At 49.5% G+C, this 16148-nt stretch overlaps 1 protein-coding gene and 1 pseudogene across 1 annotated transcript in view; both read right to left on the bottom strand.

The window, feature by feature from the left end:
- AMBRA1 (autophagy and beclin 1 regulator 1) overlaps nucleotides 1–16148 on the bottom strand; it is a 1783669-nt gene that overhangs the window by 1147224 nt on the left and 620297 nt on the right. The gene's annotated exons all lie outside the window — the stretch shown is intronic.
- Nucleotides 9514–10068, bottom strand: LOC138504716 (biogenesis of lysosome-related organelles complex 1 subunit 3-like; annotated as a pseudogene).

The following is a 16148-nucleotide window of genomic DNA, read 5'->3' as shown; positions in this document are numbered from 1 at the left end:
TGCCTTTTCCGTATTGTGTTTGTGTTCCTCTCCCGTAGTGTGGTATATATCAATTCCTAAGTATCAGAACGTCACGGTCTGCCAGAGTATTGGCAAGACCGGTAGGCTCCTCGGCAGGGAGCGTCTGTACCTCCCCAGGGGGAACATTCTCGATTTCTTGAGGTTCACTGCTACGCCCGAGAGGGTAGTGTAACGTTCCATAACCTCCAGGACATTGTAGATTTTCCTCTGGGAAACGCAGATATACGAGTATATCATCGGTGTACAATGATATGAGATGCAAACCCCCCGCAGTATGGATCCCCATCTCCCCGTACTATTGTCTGAGGCAGACTGCCAGTGGTTCCAACACGAGGATATATAGCATGGGCGACCAGGGGCAGCCCCGTCTAGTGCCCCTGCTGAGTTGCCATTTGTCAGAGATTGTGGCGCCCGTTTTGACCCTAGCAATTGGGGAACTATATAACATTTTGACCCACCTCAGATACCGCAGCCCCATCCCATATTCTCTCAGAGCCGCTAGCATCCAAGGCCATCTCACCGAGTCAAAGGCCTTAGTAGCATCCAGCGAGACTATTAGCAGTTCGCCGGGGTCGTCCTCTGTTCGGTCAATAATATGGTGGAGTCTCCTATGATTGTCGGTTATGTTCCTGCCAGGAATGTAGCCTGTTTGGTCGGGGTGTATTAGTTTCCCCGAGGACTCGCTAAAGCCGGTTTGCCAGCGCTGCTGTGAGGATTTTGCTGTCCCGATAAAACACCGATAAGGGTCTGTATGACCCAGAGTCGGTGCTTGGCTTACCCGGTTTTAAGAGCGGGATGACCACCGCCTCCCGTAGGGACTCTGGCAACCTACCGTGCTCAAACGCCTCATTAGGCATGGCCAGCAGCAGGGGGAGCACCTCTTGTTTGTATGTTTTATAGAATTCGCTAGGGAGCCCGTCCGACCCCAGGACTTTGCACGTGGGCAGATGCTTAATCACTATCTCTAATTCTTCCAAGGTGATTGGGGCGTCCAGGTCTTCCCGCTCCTGATCGTCAATTTGGGCAAGCCTGTCTTCTACTATTTCCCAGATCTCTTGATCCATTTCTTCCCCTGCGTCCCCATAAAGACGTTTGTAGTATCTAAGGAACCCTTTGTTTACTCCCTCTGAAGTATCCCAGATCTGGCCTTCAATCCCTCTGATTTCCCGGATCACTGGCCGTGGCGTTTCATTTTTATATAACCAGGCTAGCAGCCTGCCCGGCTTGTCTCCTCCCGCGTGTTGCCTTTCGACGTATTTCTTGTACCTCAGCTTGCATGATCTATCCCAATGATCACTGCTGGCTTGTTGTAGCAGCTTCATCCTTACCTGATCCTCTTGTGAGGTGCCCCCTTTACGCGCCTGGATCTCTCCCACTCGTCGTGCGGAGGTGATGGCCACAAGAAATGCTGTCTTCCACGACAGGAACTTGAACGGCGTTGAATGCATAGGCTCGAATGGGGCCCCCATGAGCCTGGTCAGCACCACGTTGAGCTCCCACGCCGCAGCAGGGGCCTTCACCGGCGGGAACAATCGGAATAGTCCCTTCATAAATTCCTTCACCAGGCGATGAGACCACAAGGACGCCCGTCCTGTAGTTCTTGTGTATCAGGAAATGGCCGCCAGATGTATCTTGGAGGCGTGACCCAGTCTAGCTTTGGCCAGGGACAGTAGGTATGGCAATACTTGAGGGGCCGTAATCCGCACAGGGTTAATCTTCTGTGCACGGCACCAGACAGAGAACCTCTTCCACTTATGTCCATAGCATTTGAGAGTTGAGGACGTCCTGGGTTTTGCAAGAACCTCTCTGCAGTCAGCCGGGATATCGTATCCTCCAAACTCTAATGCTGCAGGAGCCAGGCCTGCAAGTTCAGCGACCCTGGGTCGTGATGGAGAATGGCGCCTCCTTCTCTGGAGATAAGATCTGCGTCCGTCGCCAGCTTGATAGGTGCGGACGCTGACAAGTCCAGAAGGTCCGGGAATCAGATCTGTCTCTGCCATGCCAGTGCGACGAGGATCATCCTGCACCTGGACCTCTTGAGCTGGTTGATGAGACGGAGCGGCAACGGAGGGAACGCGTACAGGAAGGAACAAGTTACTTACATGTAACTGTTTTTCTCCAGCATGGGTCTGGCATGGATTCACATGCTCATGAATAATCCCCCGTCGTCAGGCCGGGAATCCTCGGTAAAGAACAAATCAGTATCAGTTTCGTTTCTGATCTGTCTTTCTTAGTAGTAACCAATCACTGGTCTCTGGGTCATACTGCCCCCAGCCAATAACTGCCCTCTCCCTAAGCCCCGACTCTGGCAGCCATCCTCAGATTTGGCAGCACGCCAAGTGGCAGTATGACCAAGTGAAGAGCCGCAGAGGGGTAGGTGGGAGGGTTCGCATGTGAATCCATGCCAGACCCATGCTGGAGAACAGTTACAGGTAAGTAACTTGTTCCTTCTCCAGCATGGGGTCTGGCATGGATTCACATGCTCATGAATAAAAGAATACATAGAGGTATACACATGCACAACCACGGGAGGTGGCAACAGGCTCAACATTAATCAATACAACAACTCAACATTAAGCATCTCTTACCTCCTCACCAGGCTCACCTTAAGCAAAAAGGTTGCGCAGAACTGCTTGGCCGACCCTGGACTCCTCCCTGGAGTCCCGATCGACGCAGTAGAATCTTGTGAAGGTGTGCGTAGACCTCCACGTAGCAGCCCTGCAGATGTCCAGCAGGGGCACACCAGACAGGAACGCCGTGGTAGCAGCGATCGCTCTGGTCGAATGGGCTCTCGGATAGCCGGGCAGCAGTCAGTTTGCCAACCGGTGACGATGCATGATGCAGCCGGAGAGCCATCTGGAAATGGAAGTCTTCGAGAGAGCTTTCCCTTCATTCACAGACCCAAAGTTCACAAACAGTTGTGATGTCTTCCGAAAAACTCTTTGTGTGGTCCACGTAGAACCTCAGCGCTCTAGCTACATCCAGCGAGCGCAAAGTCCTCTCGGCCGGCGAAGAAGGCGACGGGAAGAAAACTGGTAACACCAAGGGCTCGTTGAGGTGGAAGTCCGACGGCACCTTGGGCATGAAGGAGGGGTGCGTCCTCAGTCCTGGTAATTAACTTGTTCTTCAAATTAGGACATGATTAAAGATGGTTATGGGGTATCGGGTTTCTTATCCTGATATTCCACTTCATGCACCAGAGAATCAAGAGGTTGATAATAGAGTTCATCAGTAGTAGCAGCCATGGGAGCTGCAATTTCGGAAATAGGCATTGGCGTTCTTTTCACTTGTGCCAAGGCCGCATATGTTTTAGTGATGGCATTAGTAGGTAGGTGTCTGCTGGGCATTGTAAGAGACTGAATACATTTACGGAAACCTGATCACAAGGAATTCTAAAGTGTTTACGTTTTTAGTTTTTTTCAGTTGTGCCTTTGGTTTGGCATTCAACTTCGGCTGAGTAAAGATGGTAAATGTCGGCTTGGGAAGGAGAGAGCAGGCTGCGGAAACCTCGGGCATGCGAGCTTCATAATAAAAAATTCAGGGGATGAGGTGATCGGTGTGTTGGTTTGTAAATATCAATTGCTGCAGACCGAACACTCATGGTGGGTTTAGAAAGAAGATTGTGGGAGGGCGGCTTGCTCTTGATTTGCATCATTTCAGGCAGAGAAGAATTACCACCCGACCGCTGTTCATACAGGGTCATCAAGAGAGCAGTTTGATTGTGAACTTTGTTATCAAGCTTTTCAAACAACTTGGTCAACGACATAAGAGCGGTATTCATCGCCATGAGCGATATTTTCAATAGATGTATGGAAGAAGCTTCAGAAGGGATAGGTTTCGGCAGTGTTGGATTGGCAAAGGAAATAGAAAGATCCGACTAGGAGCTTGAGGTAGAATATGGAAACATAAGTGATTGAGAGAAGTTATTGGGACAAGGCATTTAAACAAGGGACATAGGTTGAGGTATTATGATTGGGCAGGAAGTTACATCAACCACCTCAGCTGCTATAGCGGTTACAGGACATATGACATCAGAAGGAGGAAGCACACTGCTGTCCGCAGCATCATCTGACAGGGTAAAGCCAGGAATGGGATTATGTACTTGAGCTGAGATCACAGTATTAGGTAGTGAGATTACGGCTAAGGAAGCTTGCTCTTCTGTTGGGGGAATTTATAGCCTTTTGAGTTGTACTCCAATCAGAGAGAGAACGCATATTCACTGCAGGTGAGTTATATCTGGCAGCTAAAATGGAGTCGGAAGTGGTTGAAAGAAGCCGCTTCAGCTGTAGCCTTTGGCACATGCTCAGTTACAAAAACTCAGATGTCGGTAGTGAAAGACTGGGATCGAAGCCGTGAAGACGTGGCATTAACGCAAGAGGAGCTCGCAGGATTAGCTACTCGTACCGGTGTACGTTTGCTGGGCTGAAGTAGTTTGTTCAGTTTGCTTTTAGCAGGCACAGCAATTTTGAGAGTATAATTTCCGGCCATGAGAATTTACTGGTGAAAATGCCGCCACAGAGCAAGCAGTTAGAAAAATAAAATTACAAACAAAAAAAAAAAAATTTTAAAATGAAAATTCAGGTTCAGCTCACCCGCTCAACTGCCTAACTGTGCTCAACACAGCACTCCGCAATGCATGTGTGGGTATGCGCATGTGCTCATGTTCTTATATGAGGTGTGGGTCACAGATGGAGGAGCCAATAATCCATTAGAGGCAGCAGCAGTACAAACAATGTTTTCCAAAAGCAGAATAAAGGATTTATGTTCCTTCAGCAGCAAGTCGTGTGCGTTACTGCACTCAACATCACTCCACAATGCGCCAATTGTTTTTTACTTGGAGTAGCAAGGCAATCCAGTGGGGACCTTTTCATCCTTTCAAAGTGGGGTGCAAGGCATGATGAGAAGTGTGGGGGGAGGATCAGGCTAGAATGGATGAGAGGGGTGTTCAAGGCTGAGAGGGTACGGAGGGAATCCCTGAAGGGTAGTGAACCTAAACAGTAGGTAGAGTGAGGGAAGCATTGTATTGGGATTGGTTGAATAGGGAATAAGATGGGATGGTCCAATAGGGGTGAGGGGTATAGCACTGATAACACTGCAGGGCTTTAGGCAACCAAAAACGGCAATGATTAAAAAGTACAGGGCATCAGGTGACCGAAATGGCAATGACTGAACAGTACAGGACCTTAGATGTGCATGGTGATAAAACCCCACACTCACATTTGGTGGTAGAAGTCCCGATGGGAAGTTAGGATTTTGCAGAAGGCAGATGGGGATGGGGTAATATTGCAGTCATAAGATTAGGGGGCATGTTTAACTCTCTGGGGCAGAGGAATACACCTTAGCACATAACTGGGCAAAACAGACAACTCCCTTCACGTGACAGCACTTTGCAGTGGGTACCAGGCGCAGGAACACCTGGGGTCAGGGCCCTGGTGGAGTCTGGAAACCTTACAGGTGTGGCGAGGGGAGAGCCAGTCCACACATCAAGTCGGGCATCCTGTTGTCAGCAGGAGTGTGGGCGGCAGCACCCCCGGAGGCCACAGAAGACCAGTTAAGCTGGCGGATAGCCACTCCATGCGGCGGAAAAGGCTCCATACCTGCCTGCCCGCGGGGAGGACCTTGCTGCTTGGCTGCGCAGTTCCGTCGAATTGGCTTCCCCTCCATTTATGAGAGCCAAACTGGCAGATGAGTGCAGCACCTGGGAGGCTCACTGCATGCAGCAGATGCTCCTTCAATCTATAAGCCATCTGGAGAACGCAATTACTATTCAGACACTGCCTCTGAAGACTATGTAGGTCAGCTGCTAAATACCTCTGAAGGGGGGAGCAGCAGGCCCCCATCATCTCTACTATGGGAGCACACAGCCACAGGCCTGGGAGACACTGATAAGTGATGTGCGAGCTGTGGCTCTCAGGGGCAAAGACTGGAGCCACCGGGGGCACAGGCTAGAGCCCCTCCACCCTGGTGTGCTGGATGCTTTTCTTCTTCATGGCCCTGACTGGTCCTGAAAATACTCCACCAAACAACCAGGCCAGCCCCCTATGGAGTGCCGCACCCAGAAGATCTGCTCTAGTAGGGGGCACGAGGCCCAGAAAGGGCACGCACTTCAGTTCGAGAGTCAGTGAAGTGACCCGTAACCTGCTGGGGGGGGGGGGGGGTGGGATTGTGCCAGTGTCCAGACATGGAGTCAGTAAAACCCTGAAAACACCCCAGCAACCACCACAAAAAGGGAACTGGCCGACACCGGCCATCATAGCCGCCCGGGAGCACTGGGGAAATGTCCAAATCAGGCAAGAAGGTAAAAAATCCAGACATCCAAACTTCTTTGTCACAGTCGACGAAGACATGGAGGGGGATGCAGTTGGAGTCGCTCAGCCGTCACTTAGCGCCCTGCTGCTCACGCCCCAACTTATTACCCGACCGTTTGCTACTTTAAAGATGGCAGACCTCTAAAGAGGTGGCTGATTCTGCCTGGGCGTTCCCAACAGAAATTGAGGCACTCGGCGACAGAGTGGATCACAATGAGCGGTCGATGGATAACATGTTGGCTGAGCTAAGCGATGTGTGGCGAGCCAGGGCTGCCCTTAAAGAAGATTATGAGATGCTACGGGGCCAAATGCGATGACCAGAACAATAGAGCGAGAAGAGAGAACGTACTACACATTAAGTTACTTAAAGAGGGGGCCGAAGGAGATGACGTAGAAGGATGTGTCAGGCAACTTTTACAGCAACTCCTGACAGACTATGTACGGGCCACACTCAAGATTTAAGTTCTAATGGGCCTAGTGCACACCTATAATAGTCTGAAGATTAAATTATTTCTGGAAAGGTAGTGGGGTGCCGGGGAGAAAAACCCAGACACTAGGTTGTACTAATGAATATAAGACAACAGATGTCCACAAACTTGTGGAACTCTCCAGTCCCCTTGCATACCCAATTGGTATTGTGTAGACAATTTTTGTCTATTGTCTATTTGTCTATTTTGGTATTGTGTAGAAAATTAATTTCAAAATCAAATAATTATTTAAATACTCAGAATTTTGCTAAAATAACTCAAGTATGAGACCACTAAGGGGCGCGGACGGCAATGGCCGCCTGATCCGAGGCTCTCTATCCAGAAGATTTTTGAGATGAAAATTAGCATTTTGTGCTCCCCATTCGACAGAAAAATTGTCACAAAAGGTGTGTGAACATATAGAGCATAAAACACGGCGGAGTAATTTGAGAAAAGAGAATGCCCTGGGTTGAACCGGCAGTGAGTGGCTCTCGGACCCCCTCCCCCACTGCACACGGAGGGAGATGGCCAGGAAAAGTGACGGCGCCAAACACACTGCTAGACGACAGAGTGTAAGTAAGGAGATATCCTTCCTGGGCACAGCCAACATCGAGGCTCACGAGGCGCACCGAGCACCTTCCCTACCCGTGTTGTGAGGGAGAAGGTGGCCGGGAGAGGCCCCCCCAGCAAGAAAAGCATAGGTGGGGATAACAGAGTCTTCCGCCAGAGGCGGACAAGCTGAGCAACCCGGATCGGTGCCGACTCGGAGAGAAGGGCAGCTGAGGGCCGCTGGACAGCGGGAATCATGCTGAGCACCAGAGGACCCCCAGGGAGGTGATGTGAGTCCAAGGCGAGCCGCCGAAAAACAAGGAAGAGAGGTGTGCAGTGCAGGCGATAAGGGAGAAGCGGTGTGAAAGCAGACAGTGAAGATTCAGGTGAGCGGGGAGAGCAAGATGGCGGAGACAAGCAGTGCGCACTTAAGTGGAGCTGGCAAGGCCCCCGCTGATCGCCAGTGGTGGAGGGGGGGAAAAAGAGGCACTACCAGACTGGTCATCCATCCGGCTGATGAAAGGGTCCTGTGAAAGAGGGAACCTTCATAGGGAAGCGATATGTTTAAATCCGGTTAGGAAGCCAAAATCACACATTCACAATAAGGAAAAAGTAGTTGCAAAACATTTTAGCCACACGGGTCATGGCCTGACCTTAGTGCCCCTCGAACCTAAGAGGGCGTCCCACTTCGCGGACCTAGGCCAGATTCAATGGCTGCGGCGCAATCAAGGGGTAGTTATTTGCCCACAGTTTACCCATTAGGCTTAAGTTTGTTCACGGGGGTGGGAGGGAGACACACAATGGGCCAGGCAAAACGGGACATCACAAACTGAAAACCGAAATGCTGAACTCAAGGAGGGCTGCGAGGGTGGGTCTCAATCTGGGTGGAATCCAACCTGAGAATGATGTCGTCAGGCGACCGAAGGCCAGAGGTGGGAACCATGAGGATTGGCACCCTCAATGTTAAGGGGCTTAACTCCCCCACTAAGCGATCACTATTAGTGTGGGAATTCGACAGAGCAAACCTAGACCTACTCTTCTTTCGGGAAAGATTACGAGAGGTGGGAGAAAGGCCATTGAAGGGAAGGGGAGTGGGTCAAGTGTTCTGGGCCTCAACAGACCACAAGAAGGCAGGTGGGGGGTATATTCCTGAACAAGAGATTTAAACTAGAGAATCCGGGTGTGCAATTCCTGATGGATGGAAAACTCTTGGTGGTGCAGGGGGAATGGGAAAGGTCCCCAATTACTCTAGCGGGCGTTTACACGCCCAATCAAGGTCAGGGGAAATTTAATAGGGAAGCCCTCACAAAAGTAATGGGAATAGCCAGAGGCGGTCTTATAATAGGGGGAGATGTTTATTATAGTATAATTTTATTCAAAGACAGAGAAGCCTTCCAGGAAGGTCAAACTTTTAAGGTATAACATCCTCAAGTAATACTTTTGAAATTAATGAATGCACTAGAAATGTTCATGGTGAAAGCTAACTACCCAGGAGTTAAAATACAGAGTCTTCTATTAATAGAATACATCTGCTCACCTGCTAAGCTGAACTGAACTATGAAGGTTCTACACTTGTGCAAATGTGAACATCCACATACCGTTCTGAAGGAGAAACAGTGTATTCCAAATGCCTGGCCATGTAAACGGGGACTACCATTACAATTATCCAGAATACAACTTAACTTATTCACTAGAGGTTTTCAATGTACATCCTTTCTCATCTTTTTTGAACTTACATCGCTCAAGCAAGTCAAGTGGTGATTAACATCTAGTCAACATTAAGAACTTGATGTGATGATCGAAGACCTGTTTCAAAGTTTCTTTATACACTCATTGAAAATCCCAGTCACTGGGATCTGAGTAAAGTGATATCATTTTAAGGGGTTAAGATCCGGAGGGAATTTCATCCCACACAAAGCTGTCTGTTCTACTCCTGCATATGTATCTCCAATAATAGGGATATGTAATCTTCAGTTTTAACTTTTCCAAAGTGTTTACTGTATCAGTTTAGAAGAACCCATTAAATACCAATCAAGGAGTAATGCTCCTTGTTATGTAAAATTGTGGTGGAACTACACAGATCATCTGATCGAAGGGTCATTCTAGGTCAATTATCAACTGAATAAGATCATCAAATGCATGGGACCATATTGTTATGACCGAGAAGGTTACATTCGGATATCGGGAAGCAAATTGCAGCTGTTGATGTTAATTTTGTCAGCAACTGTTTGTAGATCGTCCAGGACAAGGCGGATGCTGTGTGACGCACCGATGATTCCACTCTGGGAGTTTTTCAGCTGGTTAGTAATACTGCAGACTTCTTTAGTAGCCATCTGGTACACATGCTTGATGGTGCTGGTGACATGATTCAGCCGGGCTTTGCTTTCAAGAAGCTGCTGTTGTAGCAAGGTGCTTTAATGCCTGTGATGCTGAATATTCAACGCAGGTTTCTCTTCTGTTGCCGCAGGAGACCTTGCCTCATCGTTTCGGATCACAATAAAGGGGGGCGAAGGTCCTTGTCAGCCGGCACAGGTGTTATTTTGTTATGACTTTGCCCAACATCATCTTCATCATCAGTCAGTTTCTGACGCTTCACCAGGAATTGTCATGCCAGTAACACTAGAACTCATTGCTGGGTGCATGGTCCCAAGGTAATTCTCATCCTCCTAGTCGGTTTCTGAGGCTTTGCCTTGCACCACCGTTTGGTATTTGTTTGTAGACATCTTGTTTTAATTCCTTATTCTTTGAGCATAACACGGGGAGATGTTAATACATGGGCTATCCCGTAGAAAGACACCCACCCAGGCGATTACTAAAATCCCCACTAAGGAGGAAATGGGGGAATTCCAGGGGGATATAGAGGAGGCGGGTTTGGTGGACGTTTGGAGGGAGATGAACCCAGATGTAAAGGGGTTCACATTTCGGTCAGCAGTCCATGGGACGTTCACCCGAATCGACTATTTGCTGGTGGCTAGGGGGAATGCATCCGCGATCAAAGGAAGTGAGATTCGCCCAATAGGGTGGTCTGGCCACGACATGGTCTGGGCATCATTAGAAATGGAGGAGCTCAATAGGCGTGAAACCAAATGGAGGTGCAATGAGTTCCTATTAAAGAACAAGATATGCTCTCAAGACTTGGATAAGGCGATCCAGGAATACTTTCAGATAAATGGAGGGGGAGAGGTGGGCTAACAACGGTTTGGGAAGAGGGAAAAGCAATCTGTAGGGGGCACCTGATTAAACAAGGGGCCCTGCATAAAAGAGAAAGGAAGCTGCAGAAAGAGAAAATCATGAACGTCATCTCACGCCTGGAAGAAAGGCTCCACGATTTGGGCTCATATAGAGGGGAGCATCTTGAGGCGCTCGCTCAGAAAAGGGAAGAACTGAGAGCGTTAGGCAAGGGTGATGTTCTGAGAAAGCTGGCGCTCCTGAAGCAAAAAGTCTATGACAAGGGAGATAAGGCTGATAGGATGCTGGCAAACAGACTAAGAGCCCAGAGATCGGAAAGGTAGGTAGATAGGATCAAAACAGAAGAGGGGGGCTTGGTACACTCACCAGATGGGATAGCAGACCAATTTGCAGAATACTATGCTAAGGTGTACATTTCAGAAGGGGGCATGGCTGACCCTGGAATGAGGGAATATACACATAAAGCTGGGCTAACACACCTTACAGCGGAGAGCACAACCTTCTGGCATCCCCAATCACCCCCTAGAAGTCGAAGCAGCAATCAAGCGTCTCCCATCCGGGGGGGTTCCGGGGGAGGACGGGTATACGATGAGCTTCTACAAACATTTCAGCAAAACCCTGTCACCTCACCTGGCCGAACTGTTTAACCATGTATGTGACACTGGACAGGCCCCACCTTCTTTTCCAATAGCACATGTAGTGTTGCTCCCGAAAGCAGAAAAAGATTCTGCCTTATGTAAATCGTATCGGCCAATTTCACTTTTTAACACGGACGCCAAGATTTATGCGCGAGTGCTGGCCATTCGAATGGCGTACTTAATGCTGCGTCTAATACACCCAGATCTGGTGTGTATCATTAAAGGGAGACAACGGATAGATGCCATGAGAAAAACCCTAGACATTATGGACCATACCAAAAGAATTGCAGGTATCGGGTGGATTGGGCGTTCCTGTGGGCCACCATTGAAAACATGGGATTCAGAAAGCGTTTTCTACTGGGAATACAAGCAATGTACGCCAATCCCAAGGGTAGAGTGGCCGTGAACAGCAAACTATCAAAAGAATTCCGCCTGACTGGGGGACCAGGCAGGGTTGCCCCCTGTCCCCGCTTCTTTATGCCCTCTCAATCGAACCACTGGCCAACATGATAAAGAGCAACCCATCCATCAAGGGAGTTATGATTGGTGACACAGAGCATAAATGAGCCATGTTTGCTGATAATATCATGCTTTACATCAATGACCCCAGCTCACCAGTACACTGTCACGTTAATGAAGGAATTTGGTAGATGGGCAGGTCTTAAAGTGAATGTAGGAAAATCATCACTCTTCATGTATAAAACCCTGATGGGCCCCAGAGAAGAAATCACTAACGGGGGGCATACCCTCGACTCATCAAGAACTGAAATACCTGGGGATTAAAATCACCAAAAACCTCGAAGACCCCTGGGCAGCTAACTTTCCCCTGCTTCTACGTGAATAAGGAACGACCTGGAAAGATGGAACAGGCTCACGGTATCCTTGCTAGGCCGGTTGAATGCCCTAAAGATGGTGATACTGCTGAAAATCCTAAACCACTATCAAATACTGCCAATCGCTCTCCCCAAAGGGCACTTTACAAAGCTAGGAGACATGTTCATGAAATTCCTCTGCCAGGGGAATAAGCACTGCATCGCCTACGACACCCTAATCCAGCCAAAGGAAAAGGGAGGAGTTGGCGTACCAGACCCCCTACACGTACTATCGTACTGCATTCTTATCCCACATTTGAGGGGCGACAAGCAGAAACAGTGGGTGGCCATCGAAAACTACAGGCTTAGGCCAGTGTCTCTCGGCGAATGGCTATGGGCTCCGGAGAAAGCCTTTACTAAAAGCGTATTGAGTCACGTGGCAATGGGCCCCCTCCTGAAGATCTGGTAGAACGAGAGGGAAATGAGAGGTCTGACAACTTGGCCCTCCCCACTCAGCGGTATCTGGGCCCCTCCAGTCAGAGACAAAATACAAGACCCAAGCAGATACCAGGGATGGTATGAAGGAGGCCTGGAAAGAGTGGGGCAACTCGTAAAAGAGGAAGGATGTATAACGATACAAGAGTTAGAAGCAGGCCTCCAACTGGGCCCCCTGAGTGTATTTATGTTCCTTCAGCTAAAGGGGGGGTGCTCTCTGCCCCAAGATGGAAGAACAAACGGCAAAGGAACCGCACCGCTTTTGAACGCATACTCAACGAGGCCCGGTCAAATGAAGGCCTCACATCACGCCTATATGGTTCATAAATAGCAGAGAGAACAACCTCGAGTGTCTAAAGAAAAGATGGAAGACAGACTTGGGCCCACTAATGGCAGAGCAACTCTGGTGGGCGAGGATGTGCACGAAAGCGCAGAAAACATCGACCTCAGCGCAATACAAGCTACATGGCAACAAGCTGTTGCACAGGTGGCAGTACGACCCGCTGAGACTCCAAAATGTTTGAACAAACAAGCCCTCGGTGCTGGAGGGAATGCGAGGGCACCGCAGATTGGCATATGTGGTGGTCCTGCCCAAAAACAGACTTTCTGGATCGAGGTACTGGCATGGATTAAGAGCATAGAAGGAATTGCCAGGGCCATCAACCCAAGGCTAGTGCTTTTTGGACTGGAAGTCGAAGAGGGTCATTTAGTGAAAGTCCACCACATGACTATTTTTGTTGCTTGCTGCCAGGGTTTGACTCACAATAACTTGGCAGGCCAAAAGCCTCCCCACGGAATAGACATGGGCCAGGAAAGCTAGAGTTTTATGAAATGAAGAATATTACAGGGGCCATTCACAGACTGTCGAGGAGTACAGAAATGGAGTGGGCACCCTTCCTGGGGGCATACAAGAATACAGGGACCACAAAGAATGCCAGTCCCCCCGCCCCCACTCCCCCCAGGTTTCGTAAAGTCTGCAGACTGAGTTCTCCTACTGACGCACCGCATTGTCCCATAAAGGGGTGCGGGGGGATGAAAGGGGGGGGTGTTACAACCGTAATTACTGTTTAAGTTTTCTGTGCAACCAGGAGTGGACTCAAGCTAAATATGTTGCATGCATTGAATTCATAAGGGTCTGCTCTGACTTAACTCAAGTATTCTTACTTCCTGCTCCCCGCTTGGCCCCCGGCCGGGTTGAGCGCGGAGCCCACACTCCTGCTTCTGAAGGCGACGTTCCTCGGGACCGGCTGAGCTGCGGAATGCTGAGGCCCCTGCGTGCGGCCACTTCCAGCCGGGGACATCTGGAGTATCCTGCTAGGTGAGGGGGCTTCCGACCCGGGGGAGATCGGGGGTTTATCTCTAGAACTCCTGATTCTGAGCGACGGGCCTCCCGCTTTTACTTGCCTCTCCAGACCCTCTGTTTATCTGTCTATCGGGCCGCAATCCACCCTACGCTCTCCTGTGACCGATCCCTGCTCGTTGTGACTATTACTAGTACTTCGCTGCACTAGGTACGCGGCCGATCTGCTGCCTTCTGGTGTCTACCTCTGGAGGCCGGTATACTGGATATCCTGCGGGTGTGCTTGACATCATTGGCACAAGAAGATATAGTCCATCCTTATCTCGCATCTAGTTGAGGCCCACTCGCGCCCGCTCCCTGAGGTGGTGGTTTCGTCCCTGCAGATAACCGGTTCCAGATACAATATATAAATAGAGTTACTGCGATCATGGGGGAACCTGGCAGATCCAACAGAGCCCCTAAGACCCCTAGGAAGAAGGGCCCTATGGACACATTCACCACTGCGGTCAGTCAATCTGAGCCAACTGACACCCAGCAGAGTGAGGACGAGCAGGGCGGGCATGTGACGCTGGACAGAGAGGATAAATTGGCCATGCTAGTTCAAAACGGATTTCTGGCTGTAAATACCAAACTGGATGAGATAGTTGCTACCATAGGTTCCTTGAAGGCCAGAATCGATAAGGAAAGTGCGCGTGTCACTGAGGCAGAGGGCAGGATAGGTGCCACCGAGGATACTGTTGGTCAACACAGTCGTGATATAGCTCATATCCAAGACACTATGTACAAGCTCCAGAGTAAGTGCGAGGATCTTGAATCTAGATCCAGAAGGAACAATGTCCGAGTGGTAGGTGTGGCCGAATCCTTCGGCAAGGGCCAAATGGAGAAGCAAGTGGAAGAACTTTTTAAATCCTTATTTGGGCCCAACACATTGTCTGAACACTTCCTTGTTGAGAGAGCACACCGCACCTTAGCGCCGGTTCCCAAACCTGGGGCGCCACCACGAACTATAATCGCTCGTCTACTAAATTACAGAGACAGAGACACAATCCTCCGTTTGGCCAGAGAGATGGGCACGCTGCACTACGAGGGCAATCGCATACACATCTATCCTGATTTCTCCGCCTCTGTCCAGGCTAGCAGACGCTCGTATGAGCAGGTCAAGAAGCTCCTCAGAGAACGACAGATCAAATATGCCTTAATGTTCCCGGCCAAAATGAGAATCCAACACGCAGGGAGGTCGCACTTCTTTGAAAACCCATCCGAGGCCCTTTCATATATTGAATCTTCTATACCCCTCCCTCCAAGGGGAGAGCGACCGGCTCCGAGCAATAGACCTCGACCAGCAGACTAGGAAGTGCATGCTTTCATATTCGACATTAAGAGTTTTTAGGCCCTATGCCACGGGCCCTTTTGTTCTGTGATTACAGTCAGCCATCTTCTGTGAGTGGCGGCGTTGGAGGCCTGGGATGGCGGTCATGTGAGGCAACATGGCTACCCCGGGAGTATTCCACAAGTTTGGGGTCGCACACTGTCGAGTTGGGGGAGACGGTGCGGGTGGCGGGTGGGTTGGAGGGGGGAAAGGCTGGGAATGTTTGTTTCGAGTCCCATGCTGCAAAATGAGTATGCTCCCCCTCTACATGGGTCTCTGCCCTGAGAAGGTTCTTTTGGGAAGTTCTAGTTGGTTACTGTTTGTACTTGTGGTCTTGAGTGCACTTACACGGTCTAAAAGACATGATATTTTCTCTGGGAATCGTCCGTTACTACCCACACAATCCTTTTGTAAGGCCCTCCTCACATTCTGGTTATTACCCGTATACTATATTTCAGGTAAAGCTCTGCTCATGCTCTGAGGGTTAAACTTATCTCATGGAATGTGAGGGCTGAACAATCGCTCGAAAGCCAAAAAAGTGGGTAATTACATTGTCAGACATGGTGCCCAAATCGTTATGCTACAGGAAACCCATACTATGGGAAATGATAATGAGGTCATCATGTCCGGCTGGGGCAAGTCCAGGTTCTATACCAACTATTCATCCCAATCCAGGGGGGTTGCCATTCTTATACACCCGAACCTTGGGCTCCGGCTCGATGGCCACAAACTGGACCCTCTGGGCAGATACGCAGTTGTCTGGGGCTCGATATTGGGACAGCAGATATTGTTGGTCAACACATATGGGCCTAATATTGATGACCCCACTTTCTATGCTGATGTATATCAATTGATCGCTACTGTCAACATCCACACCATAATTTGGGGAGGAGATTTCAATATTGTTATGGACCCGGTGTTTGATAGATCCAGCATAACTGTAAGAGCACCTTGCAGGGCCTCTCTTGCTATGCAAAATGTTCTGTCTCAGCTTGTCCTC

This window comes from Ambystoma mexicanum, chromosome 11 (genome assembly GCF_040938575.1).
Source record: "Ambystoma mexicanum isolate Mex_15411 chromosome 11, UKY_AmexF1_1, whole genome shotgun sequence".
Classification (NCBI taxonomy): Eukaryota; Metazoa; Chordata; class Amphibia; order Caudata; family Ambystomatidae; genus Ambystoma; species Ambystoma mexicanum.
The sequence above is the reverse complement of the archived record's forward strand: the minus strand, read 5'-3'. Positions and strand labels throughout refer to the sequence as shown.